At 45.1% G+C, this 22,987-nt stretch overlaps 1 protein-coding gene across 14 annotated transcripts in view; it reads left to right on the forward strand.

The window, feature by feature from the left end:
* Positions 1 to 22,987, forward strand: part of LPP (LIM domain containing preferred translocation partner in lipoma) — a 343,879-nt gene that overhangs the window by 92,529 nt on the left and 228,363 nt on the right. For 10 of the 14 annotated variants that reach the window (XM_082055343.1, XM_082055335.1, XM_082055342.1 and 7 more), the window contains one exon: positions 7,425 to 7,489. The exons of the other annotated variants lie outside the window; for them this stretch is intronic. The gene's annotated coding sequence lies outside the window, so the exon portion shown is untranslated. The remainder of the gene's footprint in view (positions 1 to 7,424; positions 7,490 to 22,987) is intronic. 14 annotated transcript variants of the gene reach the window in all.

Consider the following 22,987-nt stretch of genomic DNA (forward strand, 5'->3'; position numbering starts at 1 on the left):
AGGAATATCTCTCTAATTTACTGACTGTTTATAGCCATTATGCATCTGACTGTGGGATATTGCTGGAAATCCAGATGTTGGGAAAAGAAGCGAAAGAATCAAAATTATCAAATACCTGTTGTTGATGGTTTTTTTAAACACCCAAGGAAAAGGAGCTTGATGGTTTTGTGTTTGTCTGCAGTGAAGTCATGGCAACAGAAACAGAACACTCATTTAGCAAAATTAACTGTTTCTCTATCTTATGAAAAAAAAAAAGCGAGATGCAAGGGAACATCCTTTTATCTCAACCAAATGAGTCCATTTGTGCCAAAGCAAAGGAGTCATCCTGGGGAATTTACTCAAGAGAGCACGTACTTTATTAGAACAGAATGTAATAGTTGTCCCAAAGCCATAACCGTAAGAGCCTGATGCCCTAGGCGAGCACTTTCAGTAACAGGAAAACCAAAGTTAGGTTCCTGCACCCGTATGATGTTGAAATACACACTTTGGAACATGATTTCAAACTGTCAGTTGTTTGGGATTTCACCTCAGTTAAGCTCTGGATACAGCTTTCAGAAGGGCTGTAATCTCTTTGAAGTTCTTTATGGGTAATGCTTAGTTTCAGAATTATTTAGGCGCCCAGGGATGAAATACTGCTTCTGCCTTACTCTGGGTGTACTTAAATACTTGTAAAAAACCAGTTGCCTATAAGTCCCTTTGTCTGTAATTGAGATACAGGCTTCTTCATGCCTGGCTCCTTTTTAGCTCCTAATCTTAGTAGAATTTGAAATAATTCTCACCCAAACCCTGGAAACAGCACTTCTGTGCTACTTCTGTTTTGATGTTTTCTGGCCGTCTCCGTGCACAGACCGCTCTGTGAAGCAGTACGCAAGGGTGAACCGCACGGTGACTGTATTGGTAGGCACGAAAGCTCGTTTTATATCACCGAGAATCTCATATTTGGAATTCAGAAATTGTTCATCTTGGCGATAAGCGGAGACAAGCTCCGGGAGAAGTATCACAAACTCAAATGTGTTGCTTGAGGCACCTGGGAAGTGGTGTTTCTCTTAAACAGTGTTTTCCAACCAGATCGAATTTTACTTTGTGGCTCTCCTGGAGATAGTTTTAGGCGATGCCTTTTGATTTCCATGAAAGCGTCTCACAGCAGAGCTACAGAGCTTTTATGTGTACAACGGAGTGAAACAGTTTGGGGGAGATTTTTAAGGATGATTCAACTTTGATGTGGTTTCTGTCAAAAATGTTGAGGAAGCTTCAGAATAATTGGAAAGCTGACCATTCATTGACATCAATGCTCTTCAAGTGAACATGAATTGTTTTCCATTGCTTCTCATGCCTGGATGAAACTTGTGCCTTTCTGCTGCAACTTAAACTTTGTTTTAATGAAAGAAAAGTGAGAACTGAGCACAAGTGGAGGAGTTTTGATCAGTGAAAGAAAGCCACAATCATTTTACAGACAGGTAGATATCTCGGATGTTGTTGTGGAGGTCTTCCATGTAAACGAACCAAATGTTTGAGGGTTTTTTTTGGAAAGCATCTATTTCAGGAGGGACCTCGTATGAATTGTGGGGCTCTTCATGCTGCTGAATTGTTCTTGTCAAACCGGGTGCAGAGGCTGCCTGGGGGTGCGTGGTGTTTCGCAGCTCAGCCTCAGGCTGGTGCATTTGGAGCAGTGGCTCGCTGTTTTTTCGCACTTGTTGCTCTTCTCCAAGGCTGGATTTAGCCCTTGCTTTATCTGTTAACAGTACGGGAGCAGAAGGGCCGGGCTGCAGCATCTCCTGCTGGAGCGATGCCCATGGGCTCAGGTACAGCTGCCTGGAGGGAGAAGAGCAAGTAGGTGATGCTGGGAGCACGAATCCAAGGTGGTTGCACCTGAGATGATGTCTAGAGGATTTTAAGGAGTAACAGCTCACATCTTGGGCTTTTTTTGGGGGGGAGATGAGATCCCCAAACAGAAACACTAGCAAATGAGGGAGTGCCAGCCCCGTGGGTTGTCCCAGCACACGCGGGGCGAGTAAGAGCGGTGGAAAAGCCTGAGCAACCGCTGCCAAACGACTGGGAAGATGCAGCCCACGGCGTCTGTTGTGTCTGAGATCTCTGTAAAGTCTCTCGCATCCTTCCTCAAGTTTAGTTTTCCAGTGGAGGCTGTCGCACTAATGAGAATGTCTCCCATCTGCTCCTCACATGGCTTGGCACATTAAGCTAGAATATATATATTTTTATTATGGGGTTAGCCAGTGGTAACCATGACAATTAGACTTACCATGCAGCATTTTTTTTTCCCTCCTTGAGTCAGTTTGAAATGCTGACAATTAAATGGATACAGTACACTTTAGAGATCCATCAGTCTCTTTGTTGTCTTGACAACCAGAGTATATTTAGAAATGTAACAAGTACATGGAGTTCAATTGCACTTTTGCTAACACATAGTTTTGTAGCTTGAGAATTTAATCTGTTGTTTGTAGATCCAGGTGCTTATTTGAGCTACACCAGACTTTCTCTTTGGTCTCTCTGGGAAGATCCTTTGTAGCGGTGGGTGGAAAGATGGTCCTTCTCAGACGGAGAGCCTGTTGGAGAAGCTGTGCATGGCGGGTAGGGCCACCTACCTGCACCCTACCCGGTGCGCCTGGGTGCTGGCTGTCCTGTACCCCAGGGTGCTCATGGTTTGGCTGTTGAATTGCAGCACAGGAGGAAAGTGTGTGATCATTGTCCTGGATCTGCTATTCCTGCAGTTCCAGCTCAGCAGACGGTGCTGGGGAGCAGTAAGCAGCATGTCCAGGCATCCTCTCCCCTCTCACCTTCCCAGAGAAGCTGCTCTCACAGTTCAGTAGCACTTTGGCATGGGAGGACTGTCCATGGTGTGCGATGATGGCACACCATGATGCTTTGCCTCCTGCACCTGAGCTGGCCGAGCTTTGCTTTCAACTGGAAGCTGCTCTCTACCACTGAAGGAACAGTGGAAACTATGTCTTCATATCCCTTCCCTTTTGTCTTTGATTTGCTGGGGGTGTGTTTGTTTGGTTTTAACAAAATACTATTTCTAAAAATGTCTTTTTTTCTTTTGGCCCTTTCCTGTTTAGCTGGCCAAGTCGAGCTCATCCTCTCCTCTTTGAGCTGGAGTAGCAGCATGTGGGCTGGATGTCTGGAACTGTGGATTTTTAAAGCTGCACGCAGGGCTGGAAGAGCAGAGTGGAATATGATGGAGTGCACCTTGGGGGGCTATAAATGTCTCTGCCTCTCACCACCCCCGTGCACACTGATGTTCTGGTGGGTGTGTGTTGTGTGGCTGTGTTCTCTGCCCTTTCTCTTAGAGCTGGCAGAGAGCCATGGTCAGTGCAGGCACCTCTGTGGGTGTCACAGCTGTACCTGTAAGCCTGGTGACACGCCAGCACAGAAGAGCAGCTGGGACATGTGGCTGCCATCCTGCCGCGATGGAGCAGCCTGGTGGCTGCAAGACACGGGTTTGCACCACGGTGCCCTTGTTACACCCTTAGCACAGGACCTGGCATTGTCTCCCCTTGCTTAATGCACTGGCTTGCAAAGCTACTTTTGAAGCAAGAGGCACCCAAGCATGAGGATTTCAGAGAATTTCCCTGCCTTGAGAGAGAAATGAGTGAAACTAAAAGCAGACAAGGCAATGGCTCAAATTTTCCCCACCACTCCTCTGTCTGGCTGACCCAGGTTTGTGATGCTGGTCAGGGCTGCCCCTTCTGAAGGTTCGCAGGTTGAGGAAGTGCTAAAAAGGGCCTCTTTCCAGCAAGGTGTTGGTGGCTCTACCTAATCAGCACCTGAACCCTGGGGCAGGGCCTGGGATGCTTGCCAGTTTTCTGCGAAACATTGGGCAAGACTCCTCCACCTCTCCCTGTCTGAGGCTTGGCTTGCAGTTGATGCCTGGCAGCATAATTTGGGCAAGATAACTGGAAAAAACAACCAAACAGACAAACCGAGACTCTTCTTCATCCAAAAAGCTGTAGCAATGCAACAGTCTGAAAAGGAGCTTGGATACAATGGATTGGATGGCCATGTGCCCAAGGGAACCAGTCCTTTTGGTGAGATGGTTTAAAGAAGACAACATGAGTCTGTGGTATGGATGTAGTGATGGTCAGTAGTATCCACCCTTGGGCAGAAAGCTGTAAAACAGATCATAGCATTATTCTCCTACAGGGAGTGTGATCAGCAGAAGCTTGTCACTGAGAAGCTTTATTACTGGTGTGTGAGGAAGGTTTGAGGAAGAGGAGCCTGACCTGAGATCAGCTGATGTGGCCAGTGATGACCAACAAAGTGCATCTGTATTTCCTGGGCTGGGCTCAGTCTCATCTGCCCACTAAATCTGAAATATAATTTAGTAAGGTTCAAAAGGAGGAGAGGATTTTTTTTTTCTAGCATGATTTTTCTTCACTTATCCCTGTGTTTCTTTTTTATTCAGTATCTGTCAAATAACATGGGTGATGTTTTCAGTGTTTGAAAAAGCTCTGTTTCATTTTTCCATTTTCTTTGCTCCCTCCATTTGACCAATTTCCTAATGAAAAGCCAAAAACGTAGTTAAATCTCCACTCCAGCTTTGTTTGTAAACTGTTAACGTGCCTTTTTCAAGTGTTTAATAGCTGTTGGGTTTTATTCTTAAAATACAGCCACCAAAACCCAAAGATGTTAATGAGTCTTCAAGAGTGCTCTAAACAAGTTGTCGAAATCAATCTGACGAAGATAATGGTCTTCTATTAGAAAATATTTAACTGGAAGTTGGATGAGCTGTAATGTTTATGGGTCTATAGATCCGTAACCAGAAAAAATCAGAATAACTCCTTTGATTTTACTGGAGCTCTGTCTGTTTATTACAGCAGAGGCTTAGGCAGCACTTTAGATGCAAATTGCAACCTCTGTGAAGTTAAGTGGGGTTTTGGTTTAATTCCTGGAAGCAGTAACGTCAGCAGTGAAGAGCTGGCACCCACATACCCCAAAGTCTGGAACTTTGGGTTGCTCTCTTTTCCCCACTGTCAAGATCAAATTCCCCTGATTTGGTCTAGTAAGTGGAATGCAGCTTCTATTAAGCATCTCCCAAAGGCAGGCAGAGAGAGTGGAAGTGCAGCCTATGCAAGTTATATATATAAATATATATATATCTACATAATCTGCAGAGAATGCCAATAGTCATGTTGTTCTCTCTGACTGCTCATGGTTGGGCTGTTGACACACAGCTTGCACTTTGCAACCCCAAACCATCTGAGGCTTTACTGCTGAATTATCAGGCTGTAATGCAGAGAGGGCTGGGATCTCCTTTCCCCCAACATGTTTGTGTCCATGCGGCTCTCAGGAGATGTGGACCACCGCTCATCACCCCACTGTGTGTGGCATATGTGATTCACCATGCATTCATTTCTGGTCACATAAGGGGCATTAGTTTAAAGCAGGCTTGAGGCATAGGTTAGTGTCAGCTATTTGAAGTCTTCAGTCTGAAAGCAACATCAAACAAGGAGCAGAAAATGTATCATGCTCAGAAAAATCTCTGGGATTTGTTTCCCCCTTTAAAAAATAATAATAATAAATTCCAAACTATTCACATATGCTGTCTCCTATGTGGTCAGGACACCTGTCTGCCTCTCTGCTGTTACTTGATATGGGCTTACAGTGCTTGCAAAAATGTTAACATGAATTTTTTTGTCATGGCAAATATGAAAGGAATATCCAGTGTCTGTGTGGGCAAGACCTCAGCAAATTTCTCTGTGCTTTTTACACTTTAGTGTGGATATGAGGCAAATGCTGTGGGTCTTCTCCCTGAGCAACCCTTCTCCACCATGGACCAGGAGGGTGAAGCTGCTGCCCTGCCAGACCTGGTTCTCCTGAGCGCAGACAGCAGCTGATGGTGGGGCTGATGGGTTTCAGCCTGGTTTCCTTAAAAAAATAGTGTATGTGACTGGCTAGATATGTTCATCCTCCTTCTCTTTCATGTTTTTTACCCTTTGGCTAATCTCAGACATGTTTGTTAAGAGGTAATTAGGCTTCAGTTTAATAGTGATGAGGATGCAGTTATAAGAGAAGGAGTGAGGTGTGACCTGGGGTAGGCAGGAGCATGGTGGGCTGGAAGAGCCAGGGGAGGCAGATGTATCACAGTATGTTTGGGATTGGAAGGGACCTCAGAAGATCATCTAGTACAATCCCCCTGCTGGAGCAGGAATGCCTAGGTGAGGTCACACAGGAACATGTCCAGGTGGGTTTGAATGTCTCCAGAGAAGGAGACTCCACAACCTCCCTGGACAGCCTGTTCCAGTGTCTGTCACCCTTACTGAGAAGAAGTTTTTTCTCAAATTTAAGTGGAACCTCTTGTGTTCCAGCTTGATCCCATTACCCCTTGTCCTATCATTGTTTGCCACCGAGAAGAGCCTGGCTCCATCCTCATGGCACTCACCCTTTAAGTATTTATAAACATTAATAAAGTCACCCCTCAGTCTCCTCCAAACTAAAGAGACCCAGCTCCCTCAGCCTTTCTTCATAAGGGACATGCTCCACTCCCTTAATCATCTTCGTTGCCCTACGCTGGACCCTCTCCAGCAGTTCCCTGTCCTTCTGGAACTGAGGGGCCCGGAACTGGACACAATATTCCAGATGTAGTCTCACCAGGGCATAGTAGAGGGGAAGGAGGACCTCTCTCGATCTACAGGAAAGGACTGGTCCTTTCACTAATCACCGCTAGTATTTTTTTAAACTTGCTTATTTCTTCTCCAGGACTGAGATAAGAGGAAACAGAAAACACTGGAGTAGGCTTAGGTATCAATAAGTATGAAAGGCTGCTGGTTGAAAGCAGCCTGTGTAACTTAGGAAACCTGTGTTTTTCTTTTTAGCTGGGTGTCTTTGGAAGCATCCAGAAGGAAACCAGGGCTGGAGCTGGAGGTAGGGTTTGAGTTGTCCCATCCTGCTGCTTGTTTTTTCCACAACTGGTGTGTGTTTAATGCATCCCATCTCAGCTTTGGTTCTTCTTAGTGCTCGCCATGGGAATGACTCACCAGCGGCCTGAGCAGTGGAGGAGGCTCAGGAAGAAGAGGCCCTTTAAGCACAAGAGGCAGAAGAGTGTCTGGTCAGGCTTTGAAAGAGACCTTGTTACCTGGCGCCCTTACGTCAGTGCCTTTCACCAGCTCTGCAGTGATTTAAAACAAGTAGCTTCTCTCCCAAATAAACCTTAGTTACTCTGACGCTTGCTCAGATCTGTCCTGCCAACGTCTAAAAAACCCTTATATTGGACAAAACAGACAAACTGACACACCAGTTGTATCAGAAGGGAAAAACAGCTGTGGTCTGCCCTGTACAAGAGGGCAGCTGGCATTATGGGCCCTTTTGGGGCTGTTTTTTGGCAGGATGTCACAGCCAGCTTGATTTACTTTCTGCTTTTGTAATGAGCAAAACATTTATCCTGACCTTTCTGTTTACACCCACAGAGGTCCCTTGGAAGAACTTGTCTGTACATCTGCCTGGGTGCCTGACGGGGCTGCCTTGCTTCCAGGTGAGGAGTGGATCAGGTCTTGGGGCTTCTGCCAACTGCTGAGTTTGGAGAGAGTACAAAGACCCTGGGACCATGTTTGGTCATTCAGTAAACAACTGGCATTTCTCTGAAGCCTGGTGTGCTGGAGGCCAGGCTAACCTAGGAGGCTCAAAGTGGTTTTTCTGTTTCTTGGTCCAAGTCTGGAAGCAGCAAATGTGCAGGGCCTCCTGGGAATGGGAGTGTTGCATGGGTATGATTGCATGGTCCTGCATGGAGCTGCATTGGTCCCATGGGCTGTGTTACTTCTTTTTGAAGGAGACTTCCTTGCTTGTGGACCTGAACTCCCTCCCGGTCCATGGGGTGGCTCTCTGCAGCCTGGGTACACTCCTAGCTGATGTTGGGGAGCTAACTGTATTACGGAGCTTTAATCTAACCATGCTTCAGTGGACAAAACCAGAAAAGCATGGGAGCCTGTTAAGAATAACCTGCATAGAAACATTTGTGAGGGGCAAGTTCACAGAATGGTTTGGGTTGGAAGGACCTTTAAAGGTCATCTAGTCCAACCCCTCCGCCATGAGTAGGGACATCTTCAACCAGATGAAGTTGCTCAAAGCCCCGTCCAACCTGATCTTGAACACTTCCAGGGATGGGGCATCGACAGCCTGTCTGGACAAACTGTTCCAGTGTCTCATCACCCTCATCATAAAAAATGTCTTCCTTGTATCCAATGTCAATTCATTCTTCAGAATTACCAGTTTCATTAAAGTCACTGCAGATACTTTGCTGTGACTTAAGGATCAGCCTGATAAACCACCCCAGACTCCTGTAGGAGTTCCTTGCCAGGTTATTGTAGGACATGACTTGTGCTTTGTGCCCATTCCATGAAATGATAATTAATTGCAGCTAGGCTGAACCTTCAGGTAAGATTGCAAAAAAGAAGCAGCATCAGGGCAGTAGATCTGACCTCAAGCCTCTCGCAGTTGGACCATCCCAGGAGGCAAAGGAGGTACTAGAGGTGATACAAGGCCATGGCAACTGTGAGAAGCAAGCAGCGAGCAGCCCTGTTGAGAAGCAGATAATGAATGAACAAGGATAGCTGGTAGCTGTGTTTATAACTGCTCAGTGGCATGAAGTTCTCCAGGAGGAGATGCACCTTAGGAGGCTGTGGTGGTGGCTCTGGGCAGTCTTTGTTGTGGTGATGTTTCCCTGAGCCCGGTGGCAGCACCAGAAGGCCACATGTGTGACCCAGCGTTGGTCCAGAGTAACCCCGTTGCCATGTGGAGAGAGTGTGCACTGGCTTTTGTTCTTCCCCTACCCTGATGGTTTCGACTAGTGGAGTTACTTCATTTGCCTTGATGTTACCTGACTTGAGAATTTTAAGACACCCCTATGGCATGCTGAAATCGGGAGTGGTTCTTTACCCTGTTGTGTCACTGAATATTACTGCACTTTCCCTCTGCCCTTTCAATATGCGATGCACATCCCTCCTTTCTTCCTTTACCCTCTTCTTTGGTTTATTTTTAAATTATGGCTAGCTGGAGATGAGATTTCAGCATCCTGTTTACTACAAACAGTTGGGGACATTAATAAATGTTGAAAGACAAAGACAGACAAGGGATTAATAAGTAGAGGACAGGAGATTAATAGCAGGAGAATAGAATTTGGTTCAAGGCCTGGTCTTCCCAGTTGGTGGGTTATGGAAGATTAATGGCAGCTCTTCTGTTAGTCTCACTCTTCCTGTGGCAGCTTTCCTGGCAAAGTCTAATGAACTGTCCCAGTGGGTTGCTGTAAATATGAAATCTAGGAAGAAGCCCATCCTTATAGGTGTTAAACTAAATGAAACAGCACTAGTTTTGCTTTCTGTTCAAAACTTACGCAACAGCATCAATATATTTGTGAATGGTGAAGTCAGGTGTTCAGGTGCTTACAACTCTCAGGACAAAAACATATAATAAAATGTATCACAGAATGTTAGGGATTGGAAGGGACCTCAAAAGATCATCTAGTCCAATCCCCCTGTATCTTGCCAAGCAAGCTCTCTCTGACAAATTGTTTTTTACTCTGTGCAAGAGATTGATTTCTCTTCTTTTGGCTGTTTTCTCAGCTTTATTTCTGTGGAAGATTGGGCTTGTGACCTATTGCATCTGGCCTCTCATTAGGCTTTCTATGAGATTAGATCATTGTAAGAAAATGCTAATTTTGCAAAGAGCATTTCTGGTTAAATTTGCTGGAGATCTGTAGAACATGAGACTGCATCACAGAAGGTTTTTTATTCTGGCAGAAGAGTTGAATGCTGCTTTGGGTGTCCTATGTAAAAGGTCAGCCGTGAACTTCTACGCTAAGGCCAGAACTGCCAAGTCAAGCACTGCAGTATTCCTTTGGCATCTGTCCTTGTGTATTTTCATAGTCTTCACAAAGACAATACCAAGCTCTCCATGCATAGGCTTATAGCAATATACAGGTATGTGCATGGCCATCTTGGGAAGGAAGCAGCTGTGTTCCCATAGTGTGATGCAGACAGGGCTAACAGCAGAACTTCATGTAGCAATAGCTGAATTTCTTCTCCAGGGAAGAAAGGCTGTGTGCTGCTTCAGCACCTCTCTAACAAAGCTCTTACCCTCTTGTCCACTCTTTCATGCTCTGCTCTTGGCTTTTCAGAAGTTAATTGATTTGTCTGTATTATGATTCTCTCTTTAATTTTATTTGTGTAAAGAAGAACACATGCTAATCTTTCTCCAGAGAAATCTTTCACACTGCTTCTCTTTGAACGTTGACCCCGGGTCTGCTGCATTTCTTAATGAGTCTCTAACGAAACAGCTACGGTTCCCACATGTTCCAGCCTTGACACACACATACTTGTACACCCACGTGCCTGCTCCCAGTTGAACCCAGCAGCCCGCTCGCTGCTTTGGGATTTGCATTAGCAAGGCAGCACCTCCCTGGAAAGCCCTGAACGTGGGAGGGGGGATTTATACCTGCAGGTATAGGTAGTTTTCACATTGGATGAGCTGTCCTGTGAATCGGAAAGGCTGTAACCTCTTGATCACACTGTCCCCTCCCTGGCTCATTTAATGCGCTTCTCTGGGAGCCTGGGTTCCCGTGGGCTGTGTTACCCATGGGGAGGACCTGAGCTTGTGCTGAACACAGAGCCCAACACCCAGCACAGAATTACTGCCTGGTATGCCACTGGCTGCCAGATCTTGGATAGCTTGTTTTTAATGAAGATTCCTCCTGTAATTCCTAGAATATCTTGCCGTGCAAAAAAAAAAAAAAATGAGCTGTGTGTGTATTTTGCTGTGGGCTGAATTTTTTTCCTGCTCTTCACAGTTCCCTCCATGAGCAGAGAGGAAAGGGAGGGGGAAGCAGCTGACTCCTTTTTTTGTTGTTGTTTTTCTGCTTGACTTCTGTGAAATATGTGGCGATCAATCGCTCGCAACTAACAAAATGTTTTTGTTTCTCTTTGCAGAAGCATATGGGAACTGCACGAAAAGCATATGGGCATTTTTAGGAAAACATATTGGTGAATGGACAAATTGTAGTGGTGCCAATATGTTTTGGATGTCTGGCTAGACCACTACTACTACCACACTTGCTGGCATGCAAACCCATCCACAAGATTCCCGGCATGCGAGTGCTGTGTAGCAGCTCCTAGGGAAGCGCAGGTTGTGCTGGGTCACAGCCCTGTTCAAACAGCTTTGTGATCCATCGTTGGTGCATGTGACTGCCTCGCCATATCCTGGACCAGGCTTTGGGCTCATGTTTGTGGCGGTATATCCATTCTCTCAGTAGGCTGAGTCCAGAGCTCCACTTGCAGCTGGCTGCAAGTAATGGTAGCTATTTTTCTTCCTAAAGCCCTTGACTGCAGTCCTAATAACACCTGAGCATCTTGCAAACAGGCTAGGCAGCCTCTGGTTTGCCTCAGCTGCTCTGTCATGTCTTTCTGTTTTAGTGGGAGCTGTTATTTTTAATTTCTCTATCATACAGGCTGCTTTTAAGGAAATATAGAACATTTGCTTTATTGCTTCTGGACCCAGTCCCGTTTGCCTTGATATTGGTGATCCAGGGAAGGGATCCACACCTGGGAAGGGACTTGGTAGAGAGTGGTCATGGGATTAAGTGGTCTTGGTTGGTGGGCTGGTTCTGGCAGCTTGCAGCATGCCTGCGGTTTGAGTTGCCCTGCTGTGGATCCTTGTGCAAAGAGAAGTCCTTGGTAGCTCCATTTGGGCAGCCCTGGCAGAGAGGGGAACACTGCCTCTGATGGGCACGGCCATACTGGGGTTGCATGGGTGGCAGCAGCTCTCTTCCCACATATGGCTTTCAGCAGGTTCTGGCGGACTGGCTGAGGTCTCCGTGCACAGGGAGAGACACCTCCTGTCCACAAGAGCTCATGGTCTAAATACACAAAACCATGCTGCTGAGAGGATGTAATGGTCTCTGAGTGTTGGAGAGATGGGCCAGAACTGACCTCAGGAAGTGGTTTAATGAGTAGGTTCAACCAGTCTGAGTCTGTCCTGTTGCTAGAAGAGGTGGTCCTGCTTTGTGTCCCTGACCCTCATTTGTGTCCATACAATCACATTTATCCTATACTGGTGCGAGTGGTGAGACAGGAGGGAGCAAAACATGTGGCTAGAGACTTGAGGGATTAAGGAAGATAGACACTTGGACCATCATTTGTTGTTTATCTTGGTGATGAACCTGCACTCTTAGATATTCTGAGTGGTAATTCAGCACCTTTTAGTGTTCTTCCTCTTATGCCAACTTCGGGATGACTTGCTACTGTGTAATTTTACATTATTTAATGTAGCCACTTTCCTTATAGCTCTTTTGTTCTGCAAGACAATTCCCTGTTTTATTATGCAAACAGTACATTAAGATCCTTGTGGGCCAAAGTTCCCAGCAGTGCTCAAGATGATGGCACAGAAGAAGGTTATTTCAGAAATAATGATTCTCTTCTCTAGAAGCTTTCTTGGAGTTCTCCTTTAACTGCTTTTGATATTCTACATGCTCTTTTAAAAAAAATCCAGTACTTCCTAAATGTTATAGAGCTCAAAAAATACATGTATGCCTTGTCACAATATTTAATACAGAGCGCTATTTACAGTAATGAATCAAAATGTCAATTTCTAAAATATGAACTGTCAGAGTGTTCCTACTTTGCAGAAAACTTTGATATGACAGTTTGTTAATCATATGACTATTACATCAAATGTGTTTCAGAGTACTTTTGCTCAACAAAGTCTTTTTTTTCATTCCTCCCTCTCTTCACTGTTAATTCTGGTAGGGTTGTTTGACTGAATGCACTTAGAGGTCAGAAGAATGCAGATGCGAATGCTTTTGTGTGTGGACAGACAGGATGTGTCAGTACCTGTGTTGGTGATGATGGTGGTCACCGAGTCTTAGGCGCAGCCTGGTTTGGATCACCTTTACCTTGTGTCCCCAGTGTTTGCCCCCCGCTGGCTGTTTGCAGGGGTTCAGGCAGCAGCGCTGGGGGAGATGAGCCCTGACGGACCAGCGTTGATGCCTCCGGGGATAACTCTGCATTTGGGGCAGCTGGGGTAAAACTGTCTTTTGAGTAATAAAAAGCTGGCTTATATAGTCATATTTCTAATCCTTATAGCTTTAGCTTGAAGGGACAAGTAAAATAAAGATCTCAAGGCTGCCTGTGCATCCTCATGTGAGCTGAAGGGCTTGTTGTGCAGGGCAGGGTTGATGTTGCTTGAGGAGGAGGCAGGAGGCTGGGGATGCCAAAGTCTTCTTCTCAGTGGCTTTGGTTTCTCTGGACCCAAGTTAAGGAGTGTTTTGTGCCCTGAGTTCCCCTCTGTAAATTTAGACCATTTTTTGTTCTTTCATTTGCTTATCTTCAAAATTGAATGAATTAATTGATACTAGTCAATGCACAAGTCTCCTTAAATCAAATCACTGCTAACAACTGTGCTTCTTGATGATGATGAGGAAGACCTTATGTAGATAACTGTGCTTTCAAAAACAGCCTCTGGATGGAGAGGCATTTGGGATGATGACTGGAAGCCAGAGAGGAGTTTCAGGTGTAGCAGAGCTATGTACCCCTGCCTATAACGTCTTTGTGCCACATTGCCTGGGGGTTCAGATGAATTGCCGTTGCTTATTAAAACTTGCAGAGTTATTCTTGTGTAGGTCTTACAAGTGCAATATTTCTGATCTGGAGTTGGCCCAGCACAGCTACGGGAATAGGAGGAGTCTAAAAAGGCAAAAGCTGTGTGTCAGCAGTCCAGAGAAGAGGAGTGTGGGCAATGCAAGACAGCACATCTTAGAATCATAAAATCTTAGAAAGGTTTGGCTTAGAAGGGAAGTTTAAAGATCATTTAGTCCAATTCCCCTGCAATGAGCAGGGACATTTTTTCACTAGATCAGGCTGCTCAGAGCCCTGTCCTTCCTGACCTTGAATATTTCCAGAGATGGGGCATCTACCACGGCTTTGGGCAATTTGTTCGAGTGTCTCACCACCTTCATAATAAAAAATGTCTTATTTAGGTCAGATCAGATAGTCTTCTCAGTCGTGGGTGTTTCTTGGGGTGTGATTAACTTGGCCTTTCAGCGGGGCATATCTGTTAACTAATAACCTCAACGTTTTCACTAATGGTATTGAAGAGAAGACAAGAACTTGTTTTCAGGGATGAAATCACATATTTAAGTGCACTTTTAAGCAGCACATTAGCCAGCTCTCGTTGTGTGGAAAGCAAAAGTGAGGGTGCTGGATGTGTCTGAAGCTGGGTACACTGAGACCTGCTGGGTCTCACCAGTGGGAGGAGGTTTGGGAGGGCGAAGGTGTTGATGTAGCATCTCTCATAATAATATCCTCCTGAAAGAGGAGGCGAGGAACAAATAGAGAGGAAGGTGGGTGGTGGGTGCAGCAGTGATGGTGATGGTGCCTGACATGGACGACCATGAAGCCTGAGAGAAGCGTCTGGTGAAGCCAGTCCCGAAAAGCCTCTTACACAAACGTGCCCGCAAGTGACACTGGCAGGGACAATGTGAAGGTGTCGCTTTTCAAACCACGTCTCTGTCACTGCCATCGAGTGCTGCTGCTTGCTGCATTCCTTCATCTCATGGAGGAAAACTGATTATTACTCAATTTTCATTTTAGACAAACTACATTGTTAGTGCAATGATTTTTCTTTTATTGCCATTACTGCAATGGAGGGAAAAGGAGCTCTAACAGATGTATGATTAGCAGGGCATGAAATTAAAAATGTTTGTGTACAAGGAAAAGGTTGTTTACTACCAAATTCCTCATTTGAAAATTAAACGATAGTAAGATTTGCCATGTGATCCTGCAGCAGGCGTGCAGCCCCCTTGCCTCCCTCTCCCCCAGCAGCGTTGGCTGAAAAGTAACAATATTTTAAATATTACTGTTGTTAAAAAAAAGTAATAGTGCAACTGAAAGGTCAGTACCTGCCTTTGGAGGCAGATTATCTAAAAAGCTTGTTCTCCTGCTTGGTGCTGATGGTGTCAGTTCAAGAAAACACTTTGACTGATGCTTAAGCCCCGTTGATTAGGGCAAATTGAACATTTTCCATCAAGACTCTTTTGGGTCAAAAATAACATTCTCATTGAATAGTTCTGAGTGGAGGTGTGTACATAGGTGAAAATATTTGTTGTCAAGATATTGAAAAATACAAATTTGGAGTTGCTGGTGCGGCATACGCGGAGGGGTGCGGGTTGGTGTGCGGTGCCCAGACCTTTCCCCTCTGTGTGGGTCAGTCCTGTAACCAAACCACATCTCCATGGTCTGTGCAGCCTGGGGAGCCCCGACGCACCAGGGCAGTGGCACATTCTGGGGTCTGTAGTCTATATGGACACTTCAGAACCTGAAAGCCAGCCTTCCACACCTGCAAATGCTGTCAGCGCTGGGGTGGTAGTTTTGCACGGGAATGCTTTCAGGCTCTGGTAGACAGCCCTCAGCATTTAGATTTTTCTCTTAGAAGTGGTACAGGTTTTCCAGCCCCATAGAAAATATTTTTTTTTTTTTTTTCCATGGTAATGAAGTTTTTAGTTTGAGAAAATGGTCTCTTGTCTTATGAGTTCTACCTGTGATGCACGGTTCTCGGATACAGCTCCTCTTCCCTGATTTCCTTTAAGAATCTGGTAATGAATTTTGACAAAGCTAGGTGCATCAGAAACGCTTTGTTTGTCTGTGTTGGGCTGTGGAGATAAGCCTGGCTCTAACTAGGACTGAACATTCCCCAGATACTTTGAGTTTCTCACCATCTCGTTTCTTTTTTTCTTGTCCTCTAAAAACTTTGTGGCCAAGTTCAAGGCTGACACAAGTTGAAGTCTGTAGGGCTACTTGTGTGTAAAAGTTTCACCTGGGTGAGTGTTTGCAGGACCCAGACCTGAGGTGTTGTTGTGATCAGTTCTGCCTCCTGAGCCTGGATGGCACTGAGCAGAAAATAGGAAGAGGGCTAAAAGATTGTTCCTGCGCTCTGGGAACAATTGAGACAGATAATTGCTTCCAGGATTTCTTTATTTTTCCGGGGAGGGCAAGCAGCCTGTGTAATTCTCTGCCACAGGAAATACTGCCTATGTCTCTTACCCCAAGACAGTGAGCAAATTTATATAGCAACCTGAATACCCAAGGTCCTGCAGAACAGGGACTGTCCCTTACTTGTGATTGTGTGTGTGATGGTTTTTTTCATGTGTGTGTTTATTTGGTTGTTTTTTTTAAATGTAGCAATTCCTCCTATATATGTCATAGGATGTCACGGTGATGCAACTAACATGACAGATAATTCAGTGTTGACTTAGATACTCGATGTGTTCCTGATACACAGTTGGGCTGATCTCCAAACTCGTTTGTATGCTGAGATTGTAGATGAGGTTTTGCTTAGTGTGGTGCACAGGTTATAAGCCTGAAGTCGTGGGGAAGGTTAAAGCAATTCCAGGGAGATGATGGTTGTCTAGTAATTTAAGTCCTGTTCTTCGCTTATTTTGTTATCATTGCCTCATAAATATAAGCAAATCATTATTTCTGCCTCTTTATTTGTTCATCTGTAGGATGGGGCAGCACGTGGGCTACTTGCAGGGGTTTGCATTGTTTCAAATAAGGCCTTTCAGCCACTTGTCTTATTGTGACTTTTAGAGGAAATTATTTATTTTTTTTTTACTTGAGTGAGAGTAGTTGTACCCAAATCACTGCACGAGCATTATACCTGCCGGGCACCAAAATTTGATTCCTAAATTTCCATTAGCAGGTCATACTGGGCTGAAGGATCTTGAGCTGCTAGAAGAGAAAAGAATAAAACAGAATGAAGTTGATGTTTGGTTATGGGCTCTGGATGTCATTGTTCCTGGCTGTTCATCTGGCTAATGTTTGCTTTTGTGTCGTATTTGTCTGTGTCTGTGCTTCTCTGCACATGAGGAAAAGGAGGACAAATATCACTGGGGTGGATTAGCATTAAAAAATAGTTAACTGATCAAAGCCATAAAGCTTGTCCAAGTGAATTCTTCAGAGAAATAGCTTTGAATTTCCCAAGCAGCCGCAGGCCATAAAAACGAAGTGCTATCATTCAGAGATGCAAAAAATCCCCTTCTGTTGGAGTGTTGGACCTATTTGTTCCTTTTTAGGAGGGCATTCAAAATGTTTTCTTAATTTTCTTCTCAACAGCTCACTGCTATCCATCATGAGCCTTTGCCGGCTGAGATAGCTCCACTGCCCCCTCAGTTTTAACCCTTGGTTGAAATCTGTATATCTGTCCTTTGCATTTTGGATGCCTTTCAGCTCTGTGCACTTTGAAGTGGGTTTTGTTTCTGAGCTCGAAATATTGTGAAGAAGACACTAAATGTTGTCCCCAGTGTCGGGGTGGAGGTGGCAGGAAGGGAGGATGCAGATGGAGGGTGATGTCTAGAAAGGTTTCCTGCATGGCCCGGAGGGATGGAAGGGGAGCACTGTCCCCCGATGCCGTGTCCTGTCTTGTCCTTGATCCTGTCCCAGCAGGAGCACCAGCCCCACCAGAACTTCAGAGCAGGTGGGACAAAGTAGAAGGGAGTTTCACTTTACTTGTGTGGAGGAAAGAAAGCACATTGACTGCTCAGAGAAAGTTATTGAAGGCTCATGCTGAAGGTTAGGCAACCAGCCTCTGGGAATTGTGCACATAAATTTGCTTTATGCTTATGAAAGTCTTTCTTTCACAGTGTTTTTGCTTTGTTGCTTCTTCCTAAGATGTACAAAAGAATGAAGTGCTGTTGTATGGTCCATACATAGCATATTTGGATAGCACCATCGTTAAGTGGAATGAAAATTATACCGGGGTGGCTCAGAACTTGCCAAGAAAAAAAGACAAAGAAAAAGAAAAACAAAGAAAGAAAAAATTCTCAGAAGACTTGAGGTGCTTTGTAGCTGGAAGTGCCTGTCGCCCTGCAAGGAGCTCAGCTGTCCTTTTCAGTTCCAGTCTTCTCTTATTTGAAAATGTCTTACTGCCTAATACCTACTAGCTTTTTAATACCTCTTAATTGTATGCCCACCCACCCCCTCAAAAAAACAACAAAAAAAATCCACATGTATTTTTCTGCTCTTGTAAATGTTCAGCTTTAGGGCCCCCAGGGAGGGTTGTTAATGGCCATATCCTGGGTGTTTTTCAAGCAGATAATTCCACTTCTGCTTCCCTTCTGAAACTTGGAGTCTCATTCTCCAGATAACCCAAGTTTGAATATAACCACATTTAAAGTGTGTGTGTATATATATATGCACATATATACATATATATATGTATATATGTATTTTTTTTTTCTGGTGAGTTAATGAAAGTCCTAAGTAGATTCTCCTAGAAACTGAGGTCATCTTTGTAACAAGAGGGCGAAGCTGTCCCTGCGGAGCAGGGCTGCAGCTTTTGGAAAAGGATTTGATGCATGCACAGGTGTGGGCATGACATTCATGTGTGCCACATATACACACCCTGCGCTTGGTTTCTGTGGTAAAGCAGAGGTCATTTACCCACATAGCATGGCCATTTGCTAGGGTGAAGTCATCGCTGTTCAGTTGTTAAAGCAAAATAGAGGTGCATCCATATACAGGGTAGTGCAAAGTAAGTGTGAAGCTTGTCCTTGTCCTCACCGATTGTACAGGCCAAACCCTGCCCTCAGATGGGAGCAGTTCTTAGCTATTGATAATATGGGCAGAAACTGAATCTGAAGCCTGGGGCCTTTCTGCACAGGGAGAGTATTGTGAAACAAAGCCAGAGTGTGAATTTAAAGTGCAAATAGCTATTCCGAGTGTACTTCTCATGTGGGCAGCCTCATTCTGCTCTGAGAGGCCCTTTGTGCGGTTCCGCTTCATTGATTGCCCAAGGCACTCGCAGTGCAGAGAGAAGAATGCCCACACAGGGAGGGGATAGCTTTTCCAGGCTATTTCACCATCCTGAGGACTCCCAGGAGATGCACATGGTTCCTTTTCCCTGTGAATGTTGCAGGAGCTTTACCCTTGAGCTCTTTCTTCCACCAGAACTTTCATGTGGGAAGACACTGTTTGTGATGGGCGGTTGGTGGTGGTGTGTCTTCTGGACCCTGCTGGGAGCAGCGTGCATCCCTCATTTGCCTGAAGTTATGGGGCTGGCCCCAGAGATCCCCGAGATCTTGGGCTTCTCTAGATGTTGTGTTGCCGTTTGGCATTCTTCATCAGCACCATTGCCTCTCATGGCATATCTTGGATGCTCAAGAGAGCTCCTCTGGGATCGTGTCTGTGTTCATATGTTGTTCCTTTTCATATGAAATCGTTAAGCAAACTTATGCGCTGGGTATGATCGTTATCTGAATATTGTTGAACAGGAAAAAAAAAAAGCCCATCTGTTCTACAAAGCAGCAGTGTAAAGAGCAGGCTCTGTGACTAAATAAATTCACATCTGTTTAGCAGAACCATCAAATGGAGAGCAGAGGGGCCTAATGTGAATCACATGTTGAAACCACAAGTATGAGTGAGATGAGCTGCGAAAGAGAGAGCCTGGAAGTGTTGATCCATGTGAGCAACTGTTGGTTTCTCTCCTTATTCCTTCCCTCTACCCGTTTCCTGAGCAAATTATGTAGAATCAAAAAACCAGGGATGTGCACATGTGTATGCATACATACATGCATATGTTTGTATTCCTTGCATGATTAAAAAGCCTTTCCATATCATCTTGAGCCGCTTGATCATAACTTCAATTAGAAGGGTGATGGATTGCAGAGGACCGAAGACAGAGCTGGCATGAAGAGAGCAGGTGAAGCTGTTCCCTGTTGGAGTTGCTTCACAGATATAGCCCCGAGGTAGCTTGCTTTAAAAGGGGACTTACCTTGGAGGTGGTTCCTCAGGATGATGTCTCCAGTAACTTCATCTCAAGGAACCTGATGGGAGCTACCTAGAAACTTCAAAGGGTAGGTTATGCCTTCATGTGCTTAAGTTAGTCTCAAACCAAGTATCTGTGTACCAGTCCTAACACGTCGCATGTTTCCATGGATCAATTTAATTTGTTGCTGAGGTTTTCCCCACAGTGTCTTAAGTCCTGCAAGAACAAAGAGCAGCTCAAGTTTCTGTATTGGTTGCATTTGCAGTTTATTTTTTTCTGTGCCAAGAACATATCAATACAATGTCAAAACAGTATTTTTATGACTTGAGGCAGCAGTTTCTAACTTAAAAACAAGAAGGCTTCGAGGATGTACACGCAACTCAGGTGCCTCAGTTACGTTATTTGGCTGGTCTCCATAGCCCCTTAGAGAGCCTGTGCAGAGGAGCAAATGTCTGCTCTCCCACAGGATCTCATGACAGGAAACATGCAATAATTTCAGTCTCAAAGGTGGTTTCTTGTTGCTATCTTGCTTTTTGTCCTAGATATTTTGCAGTAAATGAGGCCAAACTTACTGGAACAAAGAATGATGGTAGATAGGCTGTTAGACCTGATTTGCGGAGATTCTGATCTCCTGCATTTGGTCTGCTTGCTTTATCTGGCAGAGCGCTGTGCTCCTACAGCTCACCTGGGATGTGAGTTCTGCAGGAGTGTGCTGGAGGTAATGAACCACTTAAGGGTCTGGCCAGGTTGAAGGTCCCTATGGAATGATTATGGCATTGCAACTGTGTTCCTTCGAAAGAGAAATATGTGCATTACACGGCAAAGGCGTGCTGAAATGCCTTGCAGACGCTAGCTGTGTGTAGGAACATGCTTTGCCTTAGACCTGTGAGGTGGCTGTAACAGCTATTGGAGGGTATTTGCTTAACTGAGCTTCGTGTGCATGGCCCAGCTGCCTCAGTGTAGCTCAAAAGAAGAAGAGAAGTGGTTGCCAGCAGAGGCTAAAACACAGCAGTGTATCACTGTCTCCAAATACATTAGAAGTTTGATTCTTCATTCCTTCCAAAAATTCCCTCTGCTCATGATTTGTTTCCTCTCTTTCCTCCTGATTCCTTCTTAGAAGGTGCAGTGAAGATAGATGAGCACTGTAATGTTTTCCTGGAGACTGTTAGGTTTAAGCCATTTCACATCTAGGGAACCAATGTGGCTAGACTAGTATGGAAACTATTTTGTCACAGCAGAACTGATTTCTGAGAAGGGGAACAAATGATTAATTTGGGTGGTCAAAAATGGAAGATACCAATGTGATAGTGGTGGAGCAACTAGAGTTAGCTTTTTCATATGATGAGCTTGTTTAGCAAAATTGCAAGGCCCAGCCTGGCTGGGTTAACTTCATTGCTGGCACTGTGGTTTGCAGCAGCTGAGGAATTACGTCCCAGAGCTTTGAGTATCACAGTTCTTGAATGAATGGACACTGAGCTAATAGGGAAGAGCAGCAGTTTCCTAGGCTGGTGCTCAGTGGTTTTATGAGTTTCAAAGAAGAATTGAAAATCAAATCTCAAGTACTTGCCTTCAGTCACAAGTTTTTATTCAGAGCAGAACTAATGCTGTATGATTACTAAAAGAGGGCTTTATCTTGTTGTGCTCCAGTGTCATGTCATGCTTGCCTTTTCTCTTAGTATTTCCCTTCACTTATTTTCCTGTGCTTCCAGAACACCCTTCTTTGAACAGCTGTGTTCTTAATGAGGGGGTGTATGTTGTGTTGATTGCAAATAGCATAGGGGTAGCTAACATCACCTTATGCCTTCCTCTCCTATCCACATGGCCATGGACATTCTGAAGCATCTCTGGCTTAGGCACCATCTCAAAATATACGTTTTATTCTGCTTTATTCCTTGACAAAAGGACCTGAGTCCAATGTGGGCTGTCATTGCTAATAAAGCAAACTGCATATGGGGTTTCTTCAGGAGAAGCCTTGGCAGTAGACTGGGATGAGTTGTTGTTCACCTTTACTCCCTGCTGGAGAGGCTGTTATCCAGTCTTGAGTCCTCCAGTTGAAGTGGGATGTTGAAGATCTGGAGAGGGTCCAGAGGAGGGGCAGTCAAGGATCTAGAGCACATGGCCTGCAAGAAGAGGCTGAAGGAGCTTTGCCTCCTGTTTCCAATGGAGAGGATACAAAGGAGTGATCCAGCAGCAGCCTGTGACTACTGCCCAGGGGTTTTACAAAGGTGACAAATCCAAATGCTTCTGTCCAGATGGCAAAATGAAATGCCATGAATGTACATAATGGATTGGGAGATTCAGCTGGAGAGTTGGAAAAAAGCATTTTCATCAGGAAAATAGGGCAACGTTTTCAACAAGTCACCAGGTAGCAGAGAATGCTCCATTTTGGAGGTTTTCAAGAACAAAGGCACAGCAAGTGTTATCTGGTGTTCGTGTAAGTCCGGTCTCCCACTAAAGGCAGGACTTGGTAACCTACAGAGATCCTTCCTTCCTTCCTTCCTTCCTTCCTTCCTTCCTTCCTTCCTTCCTTCCTTCCTTCCTTCCTTCCTTCCTTCCTTCCTTCCTTCCTTCCTTCCTTCCTTCCTTCCTTCCTTCCTTCCTTCCTTCCTTCCTTCCTTCCTTCCTTCCTTCCTTCCTTCCTTCCTTCCTTCCTTCCTTCCTTCCTTCCTTCCTTCCTTCCTTCCTTCCTTCCTTCTCTCTCTCCTTCTCTCTCTCCTTCTCTCTCTCCTTCTCTCTCTCCTTCTCTCTCTCCTTCTCTCTCTCCTTCTCTCTCTCCTTCTCTCTCTCCTTCTCTCTCTCCTTCTCTCTCTCCTTCTCTCTCTCCTTCTCTCTCTCCTTCTCTCTCTCCTTCTCTCTCTCCTTCTCTCTCTCCTTCTCTCTCTCCTTCTCTCTCTCCTTCTCTCTCTCCTTCTCTCTCTCCTTCTCTCTCTCCTTCTCTCTCTCCTTCTCTCTCTCCTTCTCTCTCTCCTTCTCTCTCTCCTTCTCTCTCTCCTTCTCTCTCTCCTTCTCTCTCTCCTTCTCTCTCTCCTTCTCTCTCTCCTTCTCTCTCTCCTTCTCTCTCTCCTTCTCTCTCTCCTTCTCTCTCTCCTTCTCTCTCTCCTTCTCTCTCTCCTTCTCTCTCTCCTTCTCTCTCTCCTTCTCTCTCTCCTTCTCTCTCTCCTTCTCTCTCTCCTTCTCTCTCTCCTTCTCTCTCTCCTTCTCTCTCTCCTTCTCTCTCTCCTTCTCT

The sequence above is a fragment of the Streptopelia decaocto genome (assembly GCF_964273445.1).
Source record: "Streptopelia decaocto genome assembly, chromosome: 6".
Classification (NCBI taxonomy): domain Eukaryota; kingdom Metazoa; phylum Chordata; class Aves; order Columbiformes; family Columbidae; genus Streptopelia; species Streptopelia decaocto.